Source organism: Mastomys coucha, unplaced genomic scaffold (genome assembly GCF_008632895.1).
Source record: "Mastomys coucha isolate ucsf_1 unplaced genomic scaffold, UCSF_Mcou_1 pScaffold12, whole genome shotgun sequence".
In the NCBI taxonomy this organism is placed as follows: domain Eukaryota; kingdom Metazoa; phylum Chordata; class Mammalia; order Rodentia; family Muridae; genus Mastomys; species Mastomys coucha.
Window position 1 is genome coordinate 42,693,987 of NW_022196894.1, and position 21,156 is coordinate 42,715,142.

The 21,156-nt window shown below is 38.2% G+C and overlaps 1 pseudogene; it reads left to right on the forward strand.

The window, feature by feature from the left end:
- Positions 1-3,631: 3,631 nt before the first annotated feature.
- Positions 3,632-11,384, forward strand: LOC116083257 (annotated as a pseudogene).
- The last annotated feature ends 9,772 nt before the right edge of the window (positions 11,385-21,156 follow it).

The window sequence follows — 21,156 nt, forward strand, 5'->3', positions numbered from 1 at the left end:
CTTATTCACTTTACATGCTGCTCACTGTCTCCCTCCTGGTCACACTCTCCCATGGTCTTCTCCCATCCTCTCCCTTCTCCTCAGAGGAGGTGGATGCCCCCCTGGTCTCTCCCTATACAGGTACTTTAGTTACCTGTGAGGCTAGGCACTTCTCCCACTGAAGCCAGACAAGGTAGCCAAGCTAGTAGCATATATCCCATCTACAGGCAACAGCTTTTGAGATAGACCAGTTGTTGAGGATCCACATGAAGGTCAAGCTGGACATCTGCTACATATGAGTGCGGAGACCTAGGTGCAGCCTGTGTGTGTTCTTTGGTTTGTGGTTCAGACTCTGAGAGCCCTGAGAGTATAGGTTAGTTGACCCTGCTATTATTCCTATGGAGTTTCTATCCTCTTCATTGCCTTCACACCTTCCTCCTCTTCTTCATTGCTTTCTTTGTATACTATGTATAAAAGTATACTAAACTGAAGTAAGATTGTGTTCAGCATTAGACTGTAGTCTGCCCCATTCTTTAAGGTCTTCAAATCCCAGGTCTTATAGGCACAGATCTGTGTACGTTGACAAAGTTGACACTACCAACACTCCATATGTCTTTTTAATTTTGTTTGTGCTTGTTGAATGGTAGTGATTATTTTATTGGGTTTTTGTGTGTGTGTGAGTGTGTAAGAAGACATTTTATTTCCCATGTAAAATTGAAACAAAACCAACTGCATTTGGAAGGCAGTCTGTTTCTGTTCTCTGAATTTTTTTTATTAGATACTTTATTTACATGTCATATGATTTCCAATTTCCAAGTTTCTCCTCCCCCCCAAAAAAAACAAAAAACAACAAAAACAAACCCCTGTTGCCTCCCCCCTTCCCCTGCTTGCCACCCCAACCCTCTCTGATTTATTGGCCCTGGAATTCCCCTACACTGGGGCACAGAACATTCACAGGGCCAAGGGCCTCTCCTCCCATCGATGACCGACTTTGCAATCCTCTACTATACACATGCTGCCAGAGCAAGCAGTTCCACCATGTGTACTCCTCGATTGGTGGCTGAGTCCTTGGGAGCTCTGTGGGTACTAGTTAGTTCATATTGTTGTTTGTCCTAAGGGGCTGCAAACCCTTCAGCTCCTTTTGTCCTTTTTCTAACTCCTTCATTGGGGACCCTGTACTCAGTTTAATGGATGGCTGTGAGCCTCTACTTCTGTATTAGTCAGGTACTATCAGAACCTCTCAGGAGACAGCTATATCAGGCTGGATTGTCTTTCCTTCAGTCTCTGCTCCATAGTTAGTCTCTGCAACTCCTTTCATGGGTATTTTGTTCCCCCTTTTAAGAAGGAATGAAATGTTCACATTTTGGTCTTCCTTCTTCTTGAGTTTCTTGTGGTTTGTGGGTTATTCTTCCTGTATTCTGAACTTCTGGGCTAATAACCACTTATCAGAGAGTGCATACCAAGTGTGTTCTTTTGTGATTGGGTTACCCCACTCAGGATGATATTCTCCAGATCTACCCATTTCCGTAAGAATTTTATAAATTCATTGTTTTTATAGCTGAGTAGTATTTCATTGTGTAGATGTACCACAATTTCTGTATCCATTCCTCTGTTGAGGGACATCTGGGTTGTTTCCAGTTTCTGGCTAATATAAATAAGGCTGCTATGAACATGGTGGAGCATGTGTCCTTCTTACATGTTGCAGTATCTTTTGGGTATATGCCCAGGAGTGGTATAGCTGGGTCCTCTGGTAGAACTATGTCCAATTTCTGGAGGAACCGCCAAACTGATTTCCAGAGTGGTTGTATCAGCTTGCAATCCCACCAGCAATAAAAGAGTGTTCCTATTTCTCCACAACCTCTCCAGCATCTGCTGTCACCTGAGTTTTTTAATCCTATCCATTCTGACTGGTGTGAGGTGGAATCTCAGGATTGTTTTGATTTGTCTTTCACTGATGACTAAGGATGTTGAACATTTCTTTAGGTGCTTCTTAGCCTTTTGATATTCAAATACCAGGTCTTATAGACACAGATCTGTGTAGGTTGAGAAAGTTGACACTAATAACACTCCATATGTCATTTTAATTTGTTTATGCTTGTAGGAAGGTAGTGATTATTTTATTGGGTTTTTGATTTGCATTCCTTTAGAGTTATTAATCTTTACCATGTATGTACTGGCCATTTGAGTACCTTTATTCTTATAATGTATTTATTCAGATAGTCTTTCTAGTTTTCAAAACTGGTTTTCTAATGTGACTGAATAGTTTACTGAGAGTTCTTCATTGGTGACTGTGAGAGTGTGCCAAATGCTTCTTTAGCATCTACTGATAATGCCTTTCCCTGCTAGCCTGTTGGTATGATGGGTCTCTGAATGTTGAACCAGCCTTGCATCCCTGAGACAAATCCTACTTGTTATGTTGTAGGATTATTCTTATAAACTGAACTTGATTGGCTAATAATTTGGTAAACTTCTATTCTTTGGGCTTCTAACCAACTGATTTCTGGAATTACATATATAGCTTACCATGTCCAGTTCCATCCAGGGCTGGGGATTGAACGTAGGGCTTTGAGTATAGTAGGCAAGCACTCTATCTACATCCTTAACTCTGATAGCTTATTTTTTTCAAGCACCAAGTGATATTGTCATTTCTGTATATAATATAATGTACTTAGCTATTTATTTATTAAAGAATCTCTTGTTCCTTTCCAAATTTTGGCTATTACTATGGAAGCTAATTTATATTTCTTTAAAAAAATGGTTAATTGTGAGTCTCACATCATGCACCCCAGCCTCCTCACCTCTCTGTCCCCTCATATTCTCCCTTTGCCCTAGCACCCTCCCCCACCATCAAGGCCAGACAAACACACAAATCACCACCACCATCACCACCACCACCACAACCAAGAATAGCAACAGCAATAGCAAAATAACGCAGCTCATTTTGTATGGGCTAAATAAATAAATAAATAAATATCTCATTTGGAGGCTCTAGTATGTCACAGTGTGTCCCACAGTATATTCCTCTGTCCACACATCTTCAGTTATTTGTTAATTGGGCTCTTTGATTTTTGTTACTTTATTAAGTTTTTTGTATATTCTGTTTATTTGTCCACTATCAGATATATAGTTAGTTAACATTTCTCTCTCATTCCATCTCCCATTTTTTTAACTCAGTTCTTTCCTTTGCTGTACAGAAACTTCTTGACTTAATGAAATCCCTTGCCAATTGTTGACTGTATTTCCTAAGTAACTACTACATGTGTCTATTGATATATCTTAAGTGAATATTTCCTAAATTGCTAAAGTGTTCTTTCCTGCTATGTCTCGAATGTTACTTTCCACTTTTACCACTAATAGCATCAGGAGGTTTAGGTCTCATATTAACGTCTTTGATCCATTTGGAATTTACTCCTATATAAATGAGAGACAGGAATCTGTTCTCATTCATTTACATATAAACATCCAATTTTCACAGCATTCTTTGTTAAGGTTACCTTCCTCCAATGCATATATTTTAGCATCTTTGTTAAAAATCAGGTGGTTCATCTCCATAAAATGATGGTCAGCCTTTTTTCTAAAGACCAAACCTATGCAACTCAGGGAGCATGGAGAAGTTGGGCTGCTGCCTATCTAGAATCTTCATCCCTTCATCATGGTACTGGAAGGTATACTGCACGTTACCATAGGAAAAAAGATAACTCTCCTAAATGGGATGTCTCCATTAAATCCCTCCTTCCAAGCATCAGAGAAGTCTGCTGAAGAGAGAACAAAAAATATTGTAAGAGCCAGTGGCAATGGAAGATACCAAGAAAACGAGGCCTTCTAGGCACAAGGAGACATTTTGAGTCATAATGCTTGGTCTCGAAATTTTGTCCCTCAAAGGTCTGTTATTTTTACATTATGCTTTCTGGTTTGGTGTTTTTATGAGATTTCTATGCATGAGAATGTGTGTCTCTGTGTCTACATGTATTCCTTGTGTTTTTATCTTCTTTTGTCTCCTGTTTGTTTTTAGTTTACCTTATTTTATTATTTTTTAGATGTCTGCTGTTTGTTTTTCAATGAGAGAGAGCAAGAAAGGATGTGGATTTGGGTAGGTGTGGAGGGTCTAGGATGAGTTATGGAAGGGGAACCACAATTATAATCTAGTTTTGTAAAAGAATCTATTTTCCATTGAAATCAAGCAGCTGTATTTTGTGGTTTATAATGCACTCTCTGTTCTGAAGAAACGAAAGAAAGAACTGTCTTCCTCCATGATCAGCCCCTCCCCTTGTCCACACCCATCACAGTCCAGTGTAACCCCACTCTGCTTCTTGATTTTGGGTTCATTTTGCTTTCACATGCAATTCCATAGTTCATTCACCTCATTGTACCTGGCATAGTCTGCTTAATAGCATGTCTTCTGATTCCAACTTATTTCCAGCTAATGACAGATTTTTTTTTGTTTGTTTTGTTTTTTGTTTTTGAGACAAGATTTCTCTATATACCCCTGGCTGTCCTGAAACTCACTCTGTAGACCAGGCTGGTCCCAAACTCAGAAATCCACCTGCCTCTGCTCCCAAGTGCTGGGACTAAAGGTGTGCACCACCACTGCCCAGCTAATGACAGATTTTTGTTGTTGTTTTTTCCTTTTTGTTCTTAATTGGAGATTTTCTGTACTTTCGTGGTCTCTTCTGACATTTAGTATAGATGTTATTTTACTTTTGTTTGAAATATACATTTATAGTTAGTCCAACTTTACTATTAAAAACACACTAGCACTTCATAGTAGCTGCAGTTGTTGAGATCAACATGCATGAAGATCAAGCTGCAAATCTACTATATTGGTGCAGGGTGCCTAGGATCACATGGCTTTAATTAGGGGGTGACATCTGAAGAAAGAGTTTAATGAAGTCAGCTTATGTGGTATGCCTACACTGGACCTGGCAAGGAGCTGGAAGAAGGAAGGCAGGGTTACTGTAAAGTATTTGGCAAAATAAAGTTACTCATGAATGGGAAACAACTGATTGATATCTTATAAATGCAATTTCCAAAATGCTGACATATCAGTGATGATAAAAGTTTAAATTACTGCTTACAATCATTTAAATATTTAAGCACTTGTATTCAAATATTTTCTAGAGTCAACTTGCACTGATAAGAACAAGCAAACAACACAGAACAATTCATCTCCTGTGGCAGAAGGTAATATTCTTGCTTATCTTGTGGGAATGGAGACTTGACCTGGCTTAGACACAGTGACTAAGGCCTTGGTTGCTGGACAGATTGAGGATGAGTAGCAGCGTCTGGTGATGTAGTGTTATGGTGTGAGGGACCCTGAACACTTGCCTCTAAACCTTTGCCATCTTAGAGGGAGTGATGGAAAGACTGTGGCATTATCACCCTCCCAGGTCTGTGTTGTAGAATTTCTTTCTTTGCTTGATTAGGTGATCTTTGTTTGGATATGACTTGTGAGGACTTGAGTTCCCCAGAGAGGCAAGTGACATTGAAATAGGACAGTAGAAATAGTTAACACAATGTTTATCATAAACAGGGCTTATTCCCATCAAGTTCTGCTCCTGTTAAAGCAATAGCATTACTGACTTTTGTCACAAGTGATTGTGACAGATAATTCTGTCAAGTAATCACCACTCAGCAAACTTGTATCCATCGTGGACAATTTATGTCAATGTACAAGCAATGTGAGGATTTATGGTGCAAGATGTGTGTAGCCCACATGCCTGAACTTTTACTTTAGAAGATGAATAGCATATTTAATTCTGATAGATTGAACATATCAAAACCAAGAAATGTGAGAAAAATCTACTATTGCTGTAATACTTCCATTAGTCAAGCATTGTTCTAGTGTAAGTTCGTATAAGTTAGTGTGGCTAGACCTAACTCACAAGGTTTCCTTTTCTCATTCTCTCTCTCTGTGTGTATCCAGTGAACACTATGGTGTCTGTACAGATGGGAACAAAGGCTCTGCTCTGCTGCCCTTCAATTCCACTGAAAAAAGCAATGTTAATAACATGGATGATAATGCCCAGAGGCCAGCCTTCCTGCATAATAGCCTACAGAGTAGACACAATGGAGACCAATGAAACCAACTGCTCGGGCAGAAGCATCACCTGGGTCTTCACACCTGACCTCAGTCCTGGCCTTCAGACCAGTGCAGTCTCCCCCCAGCATGAGGGGAATTACTCATGTGAGATAGCAACACCTGAAGGGAATTTCCAAAAAGTCTATGGCCTCCAAGTGCTGGGTAAGTGACAATGTCACATATTTTGCTATTTCAGTTCAGCAACTTTAGCTAGAAAAAATGTCCATGTAATTTGTGACAAGACTGAATCTTTATTTCCTATCCATCTCTCCAGTGCCTCCTGAGGTAACCTACTTTCCAGGGAAAAATAGAACTGCAGTTTGTGAGGCAATTGCAGGCAAGCCTGCTGCGCAGATCTTTTGGAATCCAGATGGGGATTGTGTCATTAAGGATGAATCACACAGCAATGGCACGGTGACTGTCAGGAGCACGTGTCACTGGGAGCAGAACAATGTGTCTGTTGTGTCCTGCTTTGTCTCTCATTTGACTGGTAACCAGACTCTGTTCATAGATCTGCATAGAAGTGGTGAGTACCTTAACTCTTTTTGCCTTTAGTATTTATATGTGTGTGTGCGTGTGTGTGTGCATGTGTGTGTGTGCTTGTGAATGTGCCATAGTAAGTATGCAGGGGCCAGAGAACAACATGTCCATCTACCATATGGGATAGAAATTGCTCCTCAGGTTTGGCAGTGTGTGCTTTTACCTGCTCTGCTATGTACAGGGCTGTCTCCCTGTTTTTCCTTTCTTTTTCTGTTTTTTTTTCTTTTTTACTCCATCTTTTTCTTCTTCTGAGATAAGATCTCTCTTTGTAGTTTGAGTGTATGATTTGCCTTTATCTGCTGCCTGTCTGGGGGGATTACAGAGCAGTTGCTCCTTCCTCGGGAGGGAACTGGTATTTAATTTATTCTTCAGTAGTAGATAATTAATAGTTCAGAACAGGGAAGACAACTTGAACAGCTCATGTAGACATTACTCTAAAGCTAGGAATCTACTGCTGTGCCTGAAATGTATTTTGTAACTTTGTATCAAGGGAAAATAATTGCCAGTACTAAATAATTCTAATCTGTACTTCTCTAAATGCCTTTTTAAAAGGAGCATCATAATACATTTTCATCCTTCAGTGATGTGTAGACTTTAAATCTCACATTATTGATATAATACATCAATACTTTTATAGGTTTTATGCTTATTGAGTAAATAATCAATAGTGGTGGTTCTTTTCTTCCTGATTTTCTTGCAGTTGTTCAAAGTGAGCACCAGGTTTTCCTGCTCATTCCATTTTTCTCTGAAGCCAATATTTATTGGAAATTATTTAAATATTTGAAGCTTATGATACAATGATAAAAATGAGAACATCTCTACCCTTATATTGGGTTTCAGGACACAGAATGGCAGTTACCAGTAATATCTTTGCACAACACAGCTTCTCATTCACAGTTGTAAAAATCTGAGTAATATGAACTTATATACATATATTCCATATTTATATGAAATGTTCTGAGTTACTGGTACTCTGCCAGTCCCTTCTCTTTGTTCCGAGGAAATAGGGTTCTTAGCATTCTGCAAAGACAGCAAGCAACAGAACTGCCTGCATCATTTTTTCTTTTCCCAAAAGAGATCTTTTGCTTTCTTTCCCTTTTTTGAATAAAGAGATAGATATTTGGTTAGTCTCTGAAAGTTCTGAGACACGTTTTTAAAGTTATCCTTATCCTTAAAATTTTGACACACACACACACACACATGCTCACTCACGTGCACATGATGCATGAATGTGTTTGATAATATTTCTCTTATTATCCTTTCTCTTTCCTTCCATTGAACTTCTTTTCAACATGCCCCATCATACTTCTTCTTATGCATGTGTGTGTTATGTGTAGATGTGCATGCTGTGGATGTTGTGCTGTTGTCATTGTTGGTGTGTGTGTGTCACATTGTATTTAACTCAGGTTGCTTGCATGAGTATGTATGGGGAATTATGTAATTGAACAAGGTCAACCTATGATCCATTCCCCCATGAATGGTGGAATGTTGACAGGTCGAGTGTTGTACCTGTAGCTCCTGCAGCTTTGAGTTCAACACCTATTTTATGCCAGGAGGATAGGGTTTTACAACAGTCCTTCTTATCCTCTGGCTCTTACACTGTTTTTGCCACTCTTCCTCCATGTTCCTTGAAACTAGTTGGGGTGCTAGAGATACAACGTTTAAGATTCAACAACCATTTATTCTCAGAAAGTTGAGCAGTTATGGGTTCCTGTATTAACCCATCGGTCACTGAAAATAATTTTTCTGACCCAGACTGAAAGCAGCATTAATTTATGAGTATAAAATAAATGTTTAGAAGACAATGGACAGTGTGTCCATTTAGAAAAAAATACCTGTGTTCTCCTGTATTTCTTTAAGGGAGTTATTCAAGTCCTTCTTAAGTTCCTCTATCAGCATTGTGAGCTATGATTTTAGATCTAATTCTTGCTTTTCTGGTGTTTTGGGATATTGAGGACTTGCTGCAGTGAGAGTACTAGGTTCTGATGAAGCCAAGTAGTCTTGGTTTCTTTTGGTAGGATTCTTGTGTTTGCCTTTCACCATCTCTTGATTTTGGGTGTTAGATGTTCTTAGTGTCTCTGTCCCTGCTGCCCTTTTGCTCCCCTGTGACTCGTGGGGCCTGTGCCTCCTGGCTGGCTGGTCCCATCTTAGAAACTCACCAGAGAGAAAATGGCGGATTTCACCTGAGTCTCTGGGTTAAAGCGCTCCCTGGAGGCAGGCTTTCCACTTGCAGGGAAGGGAAAAGATCTTTACCAACCCTATATCTGATAGAGGGCTAATATCCAATGTATACAAAGAACTCAAGAAGTTAGACTCCAGAGAACCAAATAACCCTATTAAAAATGAGGTACAGAGCTAAACAAAGAATTCTCAATTGATGAACACCAAATGGCTGAGAAGCACCTAAGGAAGAAGGAAGACCAAAATTTCATTCCTTCTTAAAAGGGGGAACCAAATACCCACGGAAGGAGTTGCAGAGATTAACTATGGAGCAGAGACTGAAGGAAGGACAAGCCAGCCTAAATATAGCTATCTCCTGAGAGGCTCTGACAGTACCTGACTAACACAGATGTAAAGGCTCACAGTTTAAGTACAGGGTCCCCAATGAAGGAGTTAGAGAATGGACCAAAGGAGCTGAAGGGTTTGCAGCCCCTTAGGATGAACAACAATATGAACTAACTAGTACCTTCAGAGCTCCCAGGGACACAACCACACACCAAGGACTATACATGGTGGGACTGATTGTTCTGGCAGCATGTGTATAGTAGAGAATTACAAAGTTGATCATCAATAGGAAGAGAGGACCTCAGCCCTGTGAAGGTTCTGTGCCCCAGTGTAGGGGAATGCCAGGGCCAAGAAGTGGGAGAGGGTGTGATGGCAGGCATGGGGAGGGGGGAGGCAACAGGGGTTTGTTCTTGTTGTTTTTGTTTGTTTGTTTGTTTTTTGGAGGGGAAACTGGTAAAGGAGAAATTTGTATGTAAATAAAGAAAATATCTAATAAAAAAATGTACCCAGAAAAAAAAAAGAAAGAAAAAAATAGTAGAAGACCTGCACCCTTTCCCCCGCTGTAGCTCATGATCTTTCTGGCCACCTGCTTTTGAGAATATTTCAGTACCAGACATGAATTCCAGCATATTATTATGTGGACATATCATATTTGAACCATAAAATTTTCTGTCTATCATTACAGGTGACCAATTATTACGACCATATATTTCCTACATCAGACTATCTATTATTATTTTCATCATCATAGGATGCATTCGTCTTTTGAAAATCAGTGGTTTCAGGTATTAAGTGATGAAAATTTTCTTTAACCTTATTGGATTACAAAAGGGTGAGAAATATGGGACTGACTGGCTGACTGACTGACTGTTACATTAGGGAGGAACAACAATGTTTTGTAAGCAAAAAGGACACATGAAGTATTAGAATGGGATTACCTTGCATGATGACAGTGTTTTGTGAGTTGTTCAGGTGTCCAAGCACTGTGAATTAAGCCAATTAGGGCTGAGAATTAGGACATGCTTATATCTTTATTTTGAGGAAATAACTACAATATTTCTTTTTATATAACAGAGAGACAGCATCACATAATTTTTATTGCAAGCTCCTATTTTGATGTTTTTCTTTTTTGCCTAAGAACCAAAATTCTTGGTCATAATAACTGCAAACTAGAGTATTTCATTCATTTCTGGCAATTCATTTCTGATTTACTGAGACTTACATATTAATTAGTAGAACATTTTGATACTATAACTGCTTGTTCTAAACAATGATGTTGCCTTCAGTCACACCAGATTGTTTTCTTTGCTTTGCTTTTTTAGAAAATGTAAATTGCCAAAATCAGAAGCTACTCCAGCTATTGAGGAGGTAAGAGAAATTAATAAATATTTGCAAACTTTAAAGCCACATGAACTTAAATCTAGCAGAATATTCTGTAATTTGCATCAGTATTCATGTTTTTGTTGAACAAAACAAATCTGATATTGCAGTTAGTAGCTAGACACACTTATTTTGCTAAATACCTATCAAATGGATATATCTTAAAAACAGTTACAGTATCAAAAATTTTTGATTAATTAATATGAATGTCTCAGTAAATCAGAAATTACCTGAAATGAATGGAATATACTGATTTGCAACTACTATAACAAAGAGAAAATTCAGTATATAAAAGTCTATCTCTCCATCTATCTATTTTCCAACCTATGTTATCATCTGATAAACTGTATCTTAACAACTTTATCATATTTGGATTGTAGTCTCTGGAGAAATCCATTAGATGTTCCCTTCTCCATGTGACAGTGTCTAATTCTCTACTTCTCCATTGAAACACCACTATATTTTTTTTTCTTTTCTAAGCTTAAAGCAAATGTTTCTTAGTCTTCTAAGACCAGTTTCTTATTTTCTTTGACTCATTCTTTGAAATACTTCTTATATCACCTCATTCCTCTACATGTCCACATTCACTCAACAACCATCTCACACAATATATATATTATTAGAACAAAGCCTTGATCTTCTGAGTCAGAGACACACTTATAAGCATTATTAGTAGATGCTAACATGGTAGAAACATGGGTAATTTTGGTAATGATTTCTAGTTCTTTTGAATGAATTTTAACTTTGAACTTTTTTCAAGAATGAAATGCAGCCTTATGCTAGTTACACAGAGAAGAACAGTCCATTCTACGATACTGTGACCAAGTTGGAGATATTTCCATTATCACAAGGCGAAGTCAATCACACAGATTGAGTTACTTTGTTGGCCATTGGAATCTAGAACCAAGAAAAAGAAGTCAAGAGACAGTATACTTACTGCTTTGCTTTCTTTAAATTCCACAATGGAAGGACTACTTGGAAATTAGCTCTTCCAAAGTTCTTAGAGAGCACAAATGTTCTAATGGATTTGCATTTAAGTTCTATCATTGGAAGTTTGGAATCTTTGCTGCTACCTTGAATTCTAGGAAGAACTGGTTTAAGTATTACAAAGAAATCACATGGTCATGGTAAAATATCAAACTGTGCAATATAGTATGATGAAAACTGAGTTTCCTCAAGAAATAACTGCAGAAGGAACAATCATCACTAAAGAATTTCGTGTGAGTTCTTCCAAAAAAATTCCTGTGTATGACATGACTATGGTATGAGTGTGCAATTATATGTTTATTTACAAATATGTATATATGCACAAATCTGCTTGTCAAGACATCTTCTTGTTCAAAACACACTGGAGTTATGGATTTAAAAAAACTTATAAAGTGATTATTGGAGATAATTTTATCTCAGCATACGTAAAACTACCTCATTCTTTTTAATAGCTACATATAATTCCCTTATATTATTACACTGTAAGTTAATTAATCATGGCCCTTGGATGGGCATTTAGATTTTGTGTTGTGTATAGTATTAAACAATAGTATGTGTAATGTTTCTTGTGGTGAATCTCTTCACTTTGAGATGATTTCTTTGAGTATTGCCACGGGACAGGCCAGCCTTGAAGGTCCCTCAACCCATGGAGAAATCAGGGTCCTGGTACAGGTGCAAGAAGTCTGTGGATTGACAAACAGACACCACACAAGGGAGTGTTGGATCTAAGAGTACTTTCACAAAGTAAGCATGAAGCTTTTATAGTCATATACATAAGAAAAAAAAGATTTTAGATAAAATATCAGTCATGGTAATTGACAGGAACTAGGCAGGCAGTGGCCACATCAAAGTCAGCTCAAACTTAGTAGTTAGGTGAGAATGGTTCCTTCAGAAAAGCAGTTGGTGCTCTTACCTGCTGAGCCACCTTACCAGCCCTAAGTAAATACCCAACTATGTAATTCTTCTGAGCTGTCAGAAGTATGCACCAGGGGTCTCATTCTTGTTAACCTTTCATGAAGAATACATTGCTTTAGCTCCTGGGAGTGATTCCTGGGAGCATTTGTGGCAGACTTCCTTTGGCAGGGGAGCCCACTAGCTTCCCTCTAATATGTAAAGCAGTCTGCTATAAGTGACTGTGTAACTTTGTTGACAGTAAACTCTAATGCCTGATCTCTTTCTCCTTCTCTGGAGACAATCTGTCTGATTAAGTAGCATCCTCGTGAAATTCCAAGCTGACAACAGCTCAACACTGATTAGGATGCTGGAACACTGTGGGGGCCAAGAAACAACATTTAATCTAGTTTGGCTTGGGGCACCTCTATTCCTATAATAAAACAATACAGAAAGAAAGCACACAAAACTCTCCATCAATTATCACAAAAACAAAACTGGAACACATCCATGTTAGGAGATGCCAAAGAATTCCAGGAGGCTAACTTCCTTGAAGCATTTCTCCTCTGTGGGCTGCTGTCATGCAGACTCCACTGGAGTATGTGTGGCAGAGTATCATGGCCCTGTCAGTTGGAACTCGTTTTTATTGTTAATAGATCAGTCAAACTGTGTCAGTTTACATTTTCTCCAATTGTGTTTGAATGTGCATTTCTCCATATTCTTATTCTTATATATTTTATATTCATACTTTACATTTATACTTTCCATTTTTAATTAACCAGTTGGGTGATATGTCTTAAGGTTATGATATTCACTCTACTATTTAATGGAACTGGATTCATATCTTTGTCAGGTCTATAAGAGAGATAGAGAGAAAGCATTTGTAATGACAGTATTTTCAACTCCTTGTATTGCTATAAAAGTGCTGACATCTCATACACAACAGTATTATGGATATTATGAATTGTGTATTTTTGACATTCATTCTGATGTACTTATCAAAGAGCAATTGTATTTGAACTATATATGTATGTGTGAGATCTTGAAGTACTTTACATGCTAAAGGGATGGTAATGGGGTGATATAAATTTTACCTCCATTTTCTTTGCAGGGAAGTATTAGGAATACATATACTGGTAATATTTGGCATTTTTCCACTGTAATAAGGCTGTACTTCAATATCCCTCACATCACCAAAGGATTTTACCTCCATAGTAGTTAAGCTAACAGTTGACAATTATGCTGCATCAAGGAATGAATTGTAGGCATGATTGTTTGGAGACATATTTCCTGCCATGGCCAAAGCTACTTGACTTGAGTGATTGTCATTATTCTCAGCCCACAGGGAATAAGTTACTTTAATGTAAAAAATGGTGTGTGTATTAAGATGGTCTATCCATTCATTAACTGTTTCAATGAATAATGGTTCTGCTTGGAGGACAGCACAGACATTAGGTGAGGGTAAGATTCTGGTTCACTGGCTGTAATGATTTTGAAAAGCATTCATCTCAGAAAAGGAGTAACTTATAAGTTCCCCTTCTTCAAAATTAATACAATAATGATGAATATCAAGCAAAACATTCAGTCTCATTCTTTGTTGTTCCCTTATAAGCCACCTCCCAAATTAATTGTCTATATTTCTTTTGGCTGTATAAATAATTTTGAAATATGTAAGCTGTTCTGAAAACCATAGTATAGTATAAGAACATCAAATAAACAATCCTAATAACAGAGAGGCTGAGATAGGAGAAGCATGATTTCAAGACCATTATGTCGTACACACCAAGACACTGTCATGTACAAACAAGCGGAAAGTGCATATGGATTGTACAATACTGGACCCATGTCTCCTATTACTAAATTAGAGAGACCACTGGATGACAGCCAACAAATTTCTAATTCCTCATACTTTTGAATTTCAATCGATTAGGATATGATTGCTAATATTAGTTCTCTTAATAAGAGATATTAAAGAAAAGTGATTGTTACTTCCTGTTATTTTTGTTAGAGGTGGAATTATGTTTCTGTGGGTTTGTGTGAGGTGTCCTTTTTCTAGGGTGTAGTTTCACTCCTTGTGTTGGTATTTTCCATCTACTATCGTTTGTAGGGCTGAATTTGAAGAAAGATATTATATAAATTTGGTTTTGTCATGGAATATCTTGTTTTCTCCATGTAGAGTGATTGAGAGTTTTGATGAGTATAGTAGCGTGGGCTAGCATTTGTGTTCTCTTAGGATCTATATGACATCTGCCCAGGGTCTTCTAGTTTTCATAGTTTCTGGTGAGAATTCTGGTGTAATTCTGATAGGCCTGCCTTTATATGTTACTTGACCTTTTTCCCTTACTGCTTTTAAAATTCTTTGTTTGCTTAGAGCATTTGGTGTTTTGATTATTATGTGAGAATTTCTTTTCTGGTCCATCATACAATAATGATGAATATCAAGCAAAACATTCAGTCTCATTCTTTGTTGCTCCCTTACAAGCCACCTCCCAAATTAATTGTCTATATTTCTTTTGGTTGTATAAATAATTTTGAAATATGTAAGCTGTTCTGAAAACCATAGTATAGTATGAGAACATCAAATATACAATCCTAATAACAGAGAAGCTGAGATAGGAGAAGCATGATTTCAAGACCATTATGTGGTACACACCAAGAAACAGTCTATTTGGAGTTCTGTAGGCTTCTTGTATATTCAGAGGCATCTTTCTTTAGGTTAGGATAGTTGTCTTCTATAATTTTGTTGAAGATATTTACTGACCCTTTAAGTTGGGAATATTCACTCACTTTTATACATATTGTCCTTAGGTTTGTTCTTCTCATTGTGTCCTGGATTTCCTGGATGTTTTGGTTAGAAACTTTTTGCTTTTTGCATTTTCCTTGACTGTTGTGTCAGTGTTTCTATGGTATCTTCTGCCCCTGAGATGCTCTCTTCTATTTCTTGTATTCTGTTGGTGATGCCTGTCTCTATGACTCCTGATTTCTTTCCTAGGTTTTCAAACTCCAGGTTTGTCTCCCTTTATGATTTCTTTATTGTTTCTAGTTCCATTTTTTAGATTCTGGATGGTTTTGTTCATTTCCTTCACCTGTTTGATTGTCTTTTCCTGTAATCCTGTATAATTGAAATCTCCAGAGTTTATTAGTTAAAATTCGGCCTTATCTTTTCATGAATCAGGATTTTTTTAGTGGAACAGAACTATGAGAAGGAATATATATTAAAAATAGATTAGGTGATTATTCTTACACAGGATAAGCAGAGACTCTAATCACTGCACAATCTTGAGACAGGGTATCTTAGCAGTCCAAGCTGTTGGTGACAGCCTGAAATGTTCCATGAGAGACTCTAGTGTTCAGTTCACATTGGAGAGCCAAAGAAGCAGAGTTCTGGCACCAGTGAAGATGGAAACAGCAGAGACAGCAGCTGCACACAGTCAGCTATGGCAGCACTTACCTATAGTCAGACATTTCTAGGCCATTCTGGCCGTGGACCAAGAGTGTCACATTATTGCACGATCTGGCAACAGACCTAGTGTTTCCCATCCAACCCTGCTTATACAGATGTACAGAACTCAAGAGTTGTGAATGCTGCCACTTATATTTAAAGAAAAGATTGTGAGACATCTGTCTTCATCAAGAATACTGGGTTATAGTATTTCTTTCTTATGATGTCTTTAGTTTTGGTATCAGTGTGAAGTGGAAATAGAATTCTTTGGATTTGGGACAGGCTTGGTACTTGCTATTATTTAAGTGCTAGAATTGTCCAGCAAAGGCATCATGTCCTGAACCCTTTTTTATTTTTTTAATTGGGAGTTACATTATTAATGGTTTAGTGTTATTACTAGTTGTGTTTGTTCAGAGTTTTCTTTTACTCATAATGCTTCCTTATGGGCAGTATGTTTCTAACATTCTCTACTTTTCAGTTATTTGGTTTGCTAATTAGAAAATATTCATGGTAGTCTTTATGATATTTTAATTTCAATTTATTATTATTACTACTTATTATTATTATCAACAGCTAGAGCATGACTATAGAAACAGGGGTATCACTATGTCATCCTAGTAAGCATGGGCTGGGATCCCAGATGTGAACAACTGCACTTGGCTTTCTTATGATATTTTTGTTTTTAGGACGACAGTTGTAACTTTTTTCCTTTCATTTTGACACTATTTATGTGTATCTTCTCTATCTTTTTTCTTGATAAGTCTATAGGTTTGAGTTTTGTTTTTGTATGTATTTAAATTTTAGTTCATTATTTTTCTATTATTTTCTGTTCCCGGTTTTCTTTCTTTCCTTCCTTCCTCCCTTCCTCCCTTCCTCCCTTCCTTCCTTCGTTCTTCCTCTATGCCTTCCTTCTTTTTCTCTTCCCCCTCATGTCTAGCTTCCCATTCCCTTTTATTTTTCACACAATGGAGAAAGGATAATCTCCCTCAAACAAACTGTGTTGGAGAAATTGTATATCGTTACATCCGAAGTCAAATCTGACTTCTTTGTTATCTCACATGAAAAAGTTAATTCAAAACTGAGGTTTTGAGGAAAATAAGGCCCACATGTATTGTTCTTTCACCAACCAATGCCACTTTTTCCACCAAAGCACTCAAGAAGTGTCTATTCTTGAGACAGGGTATCTCAGCAGTCCAAGCTGTTGGTGACAGCCTGAAATGTTCCATGAGAGACTCTAGTGTTCAGTTCACACTGGAGAGCCAAAGAAGCAGAGTTGTGGCAGGGATCAGACCCTACTGATAATGTTTTGTCTGGAGAATTAAGTGGGAATACTATATTGACTTTTCATAACAAAATATCATCCATTGCTCCTCTTGGCTAAACAAAGTGGAATCAGTGCCATCCGTGGGGTTTTGAAAGGCACTGCAAGATATATGCAAAGGACAGTGCTGCTTCCTATTCAGGTAAATGAAAAAGAACGTGTGAGCAGAAACATCATTCCATAGATAAATGTCCCCAATCTTCATCTTTACACTCCACAAAGAAAGGCTGTTTGTGGCAGGAAATATCATATCTAAGTTGCTACAGCCCTAAACACACAGAGTAGAGGAAAAAAAGTGAGTAGAAAGCCTGAAGAAGCTAATGTTGACATTTGAGTGGAGAATTATTCTGTTGCAGTCTTCTGTTAGGTTTTCACCCAAAATGTGTCAGTCCTAAACACATGATATACTTATACACAACAGTAGATGGACTCAGGTTGTGTGTGCATGCAACAATAATTAAAGAGATCATGAAGTTAAGAGGGAGAGGGAAGGCATGAGAGGAGTTATAGAGGAGCAAGTTGGCTGGCAATGATGTAAATTTATTACTCATCTATAAAATTCTCCAAAATTTAATTTTTCATTAGTTTACAAAACAATAGCCGTCCATGTAGGATTTCAAAGCTATTTCACTTTATTTGGTTCTGCCCTATTCCTTTCCTTGTTGTACCCCTTTGTTCCCAGTATTCTCCTTCCTTCACATGGAGCTGTTTGGTGGCACTGGCCTTACATCATCACAGACCTGGAATGTCTGTTATCATCTCTTCTATCTGGAGATGTCCTTGCATCTCTTATGCCCTTAACAGGTCTAGTCTTAATTAATTACCCTTCCCTTGAATAGTAGCAAGAGACATCCAATCCATATCCCTATGTCTAGTCTAACCTTTTTTTGTCAGGAGAACAAGATTTTATTGAAACATTACATTTAAAAGTTTGGGGGCAAGGGAAATGAGATGGCTCAGTGGTTAAGAGCACTGTTGCTCTTCCATAGGACCTTGATTCAATCACAGTACCACATGGCAGCTCAAGATGCCCAGTTCCAGGGGACTTGTTACCTTCATCTGGATTCTGTAGGCACCTACTATACATGGAGGATATATGAAGTCAGCTCTGATTGACACAGCAGTACTGGTGCCTGGGGACTCTAGATCAGCATTTCTGCCCTGGGCACTTTCCTGTATGCCTGATAAACAGGGAACCTAACTTGGCCATGTTGGCTCTACTTAAAATACCACAAGCAGACACACTCAGGAGCATCCAGCTAACAATTGTTTACAATTTGAAGGCTCATCCATTTTACCCAGAGTTAACTACAACACACAGGCAGCCATGGTGCTAGAACTGGAGACTAAACACGCATGAGACCTTAGGGTTAAGGCACATGCAGGCCCACTACTAGAGCACCTGTAATCTCAACTTCTAGAAGATGGAGAGATCAACACCCTTGGTAAGCTAACAGCCAGTTTGAGCTGACAGTCTGTTAAAACCAAACCAAGCCTGCAGCAGGAATTTATTATCCCCTCCTGCAATCTAATGATTACATTAAGTAGGCTCAGGTCTGTTACAATAATTGATCGGGAACTCGAGTGGTGACCACAGGAGATCTAGTCTCTTTTTAATAATCATCTTTCAGAATGCAACCATATATCTTTACAAAGTATCCCATCGACATCCTTGTTTCCCAGACTCTTCAATAGCAGCCAGCTCCCCATTTGCTTTGTGTATTGGATGAAGTGTGCATTTCTTAGCTTTCTCCCATTCCTGTTACCACATGTACTTGTCTCATTCAGACCCATGGAATTGCTCTCCTAGTCTTAGTTCAAACTTGATTTCTGTGTAAGCTTGTACCAAACATCTCTCAAGTCATCTCAAAATACTGCTATCTCAAAGATTCCACTGTAAAACTATATTTATCTCAGATAATCCTAAGTAGGTCATTTATATTCTACCTATGGGAGGTGGTACTGCTGTCTGTTTAGACAAAATGCCATGAAAAGGAAACATTATGTTTTATTACTTAACAAGTAGCCAACAATATTAGTAGAGTAGAGATCTTTGACTTAGTTGAATGCTTTACTTCTATGGTTACAATAAAAGCCATTAATAATTGCTTCAGATAGACCAATGAAAAATATTGCTTGATATTTATTTGTATGAATATCTATTTTTATGTGTATGTGTGTATTCAGATGTTTGTATACATACGTGTGCATATGCATTTATGTGTGGGTTCATGTACACATGTATGTGCATGCTTGCAGGGACCACAGGCTAACATCAGGTGTTTTCTTCAATTGCTTCTTCACTGTGCTTTAAAAAATTAATTTATTATTATTATTTTTGTTTATTCACTTTACATACCCCTCCTGGCACCCCACTCAAAATCTGTTTCCTAATCCCTCCCTTCTCCTTTGAGCCAGTGGGTACACACTTGAGTATCTCCACTTTGGGACATCAAATCTTTGTGAAGCTAGGTCCATCCTCTCCCACTGAGGCCAGACCAGGCAGCCCAGCTAGAAGAACATATCCCATGTATAAGCAACAGCTTTTAGTATAGTCCCTGTTCTAGTTTGGGACCCATATGAAGATCACATGTACTCCTGCTAGGTCCTAACTGTGTATGTTCTTTGGTTGGTATTTTAGTCTCTGAGAGCTCCAAGGGTCCAGGTTAGCTGGACCCATTCACTGTTTTACTGTGGGAGTCTGCATCTGTCTGAGTCAAGCTGCTGGATGGAGCTCTCATAATCAGCCATGCTAGACTCCTGTCTACAAGGATAACAGAGTAACACCAATATTGTCAGGGATGGGTGCTTGCTCATGGAATGCATTTCAAATTGGGCCAGTTATTGGTTGGCCATTCCTTCAATCTCTGCTCTATCCCCACATCCCTAAATTTCTTGTAGACAGGAAAAACTTGGTGTTGAAAATTTTGTGGTTGTGTTTGTGTCTGTATTGTTCCATTGGGGTTCCTGACTAGCCACAGGAGGTGGCCTTTTTAAGTTTCATATCCCCAATGCTGTGAGTAACAGCTAAAGACACTCCCTTTGATCTTTGGGTGCCTTCCTTATTCCAGGTCTCTCTCTCCTCCTGGAGATGACCCCCTACCTCCCCTGTCAGTTGTGGAACAAAGTTCTGATGAGATAGGATAGAAGTGATAGAGCTAAGGTACTTTAAAGAGGTCGTAATTTCATATGGGATTCACTCACCTTATAGGAAACAAATTCTCAATCACTGGGCTACTCAGAGTAGAATTATTCCCCAAAACTGGAACGGATTAATGACAGCTGTACTAGGGACTAGTTCACAGTTGCAATGGTTAACTGATGGAGTGTAGAAGCCATAAATATTGAACAATAAAAGGGAGTGAGCAAAATGAATATAGTAAAAGATCAGTTGCTGGGTGAAAGGTGATACTCTGAAATACAAGAATGATTACAATTTGATGATGCTTACTGTAGAACCATTTTACTTAGTGGCTTGAAGAGATTGAGACAAAGTTAAGGAGCCTGGGAAAATATCTACTACATTTAAAATGATTATACAAAGCTCTTGAGATGCCTTCATTACTTTTTTTTTTTTTTTTTTTTAACTAAGATTAGTCTCAGCTGTGAACAAAGCCATATCGGACCCTGGCATAAGACAGATGTTGATAGAGACCTTGGGTATATGAAAATCTGAATACTAAATGTAAAACAGTTATTAGACCATTAAAGGCAAGGGCAGTACCTAGGAATGAATGAATGCAAAACACTTCTTTCTCTTAGGCTGTTTCCACTTCCACTAGCAGTTTTCTCCAGCAGGTATCCTGATGAGATGGCTCTGGCATCACTGTCATCTTAAGGTCTCCAAGGCAATCTAGGATTCACCTTCACAGCTTCATACAATGGCCTTTTAAGGCTTCCATCTAGGGACACCCCTGTCACACACACCTTGCCCTAGCAGCTTTCCTAAGTTTCAAAAGGAAATTACTAAAATTCTTCCCATCTGAATTCCCTTGATTATGCCCATTCAAATCACACTCAACACCACTGTCT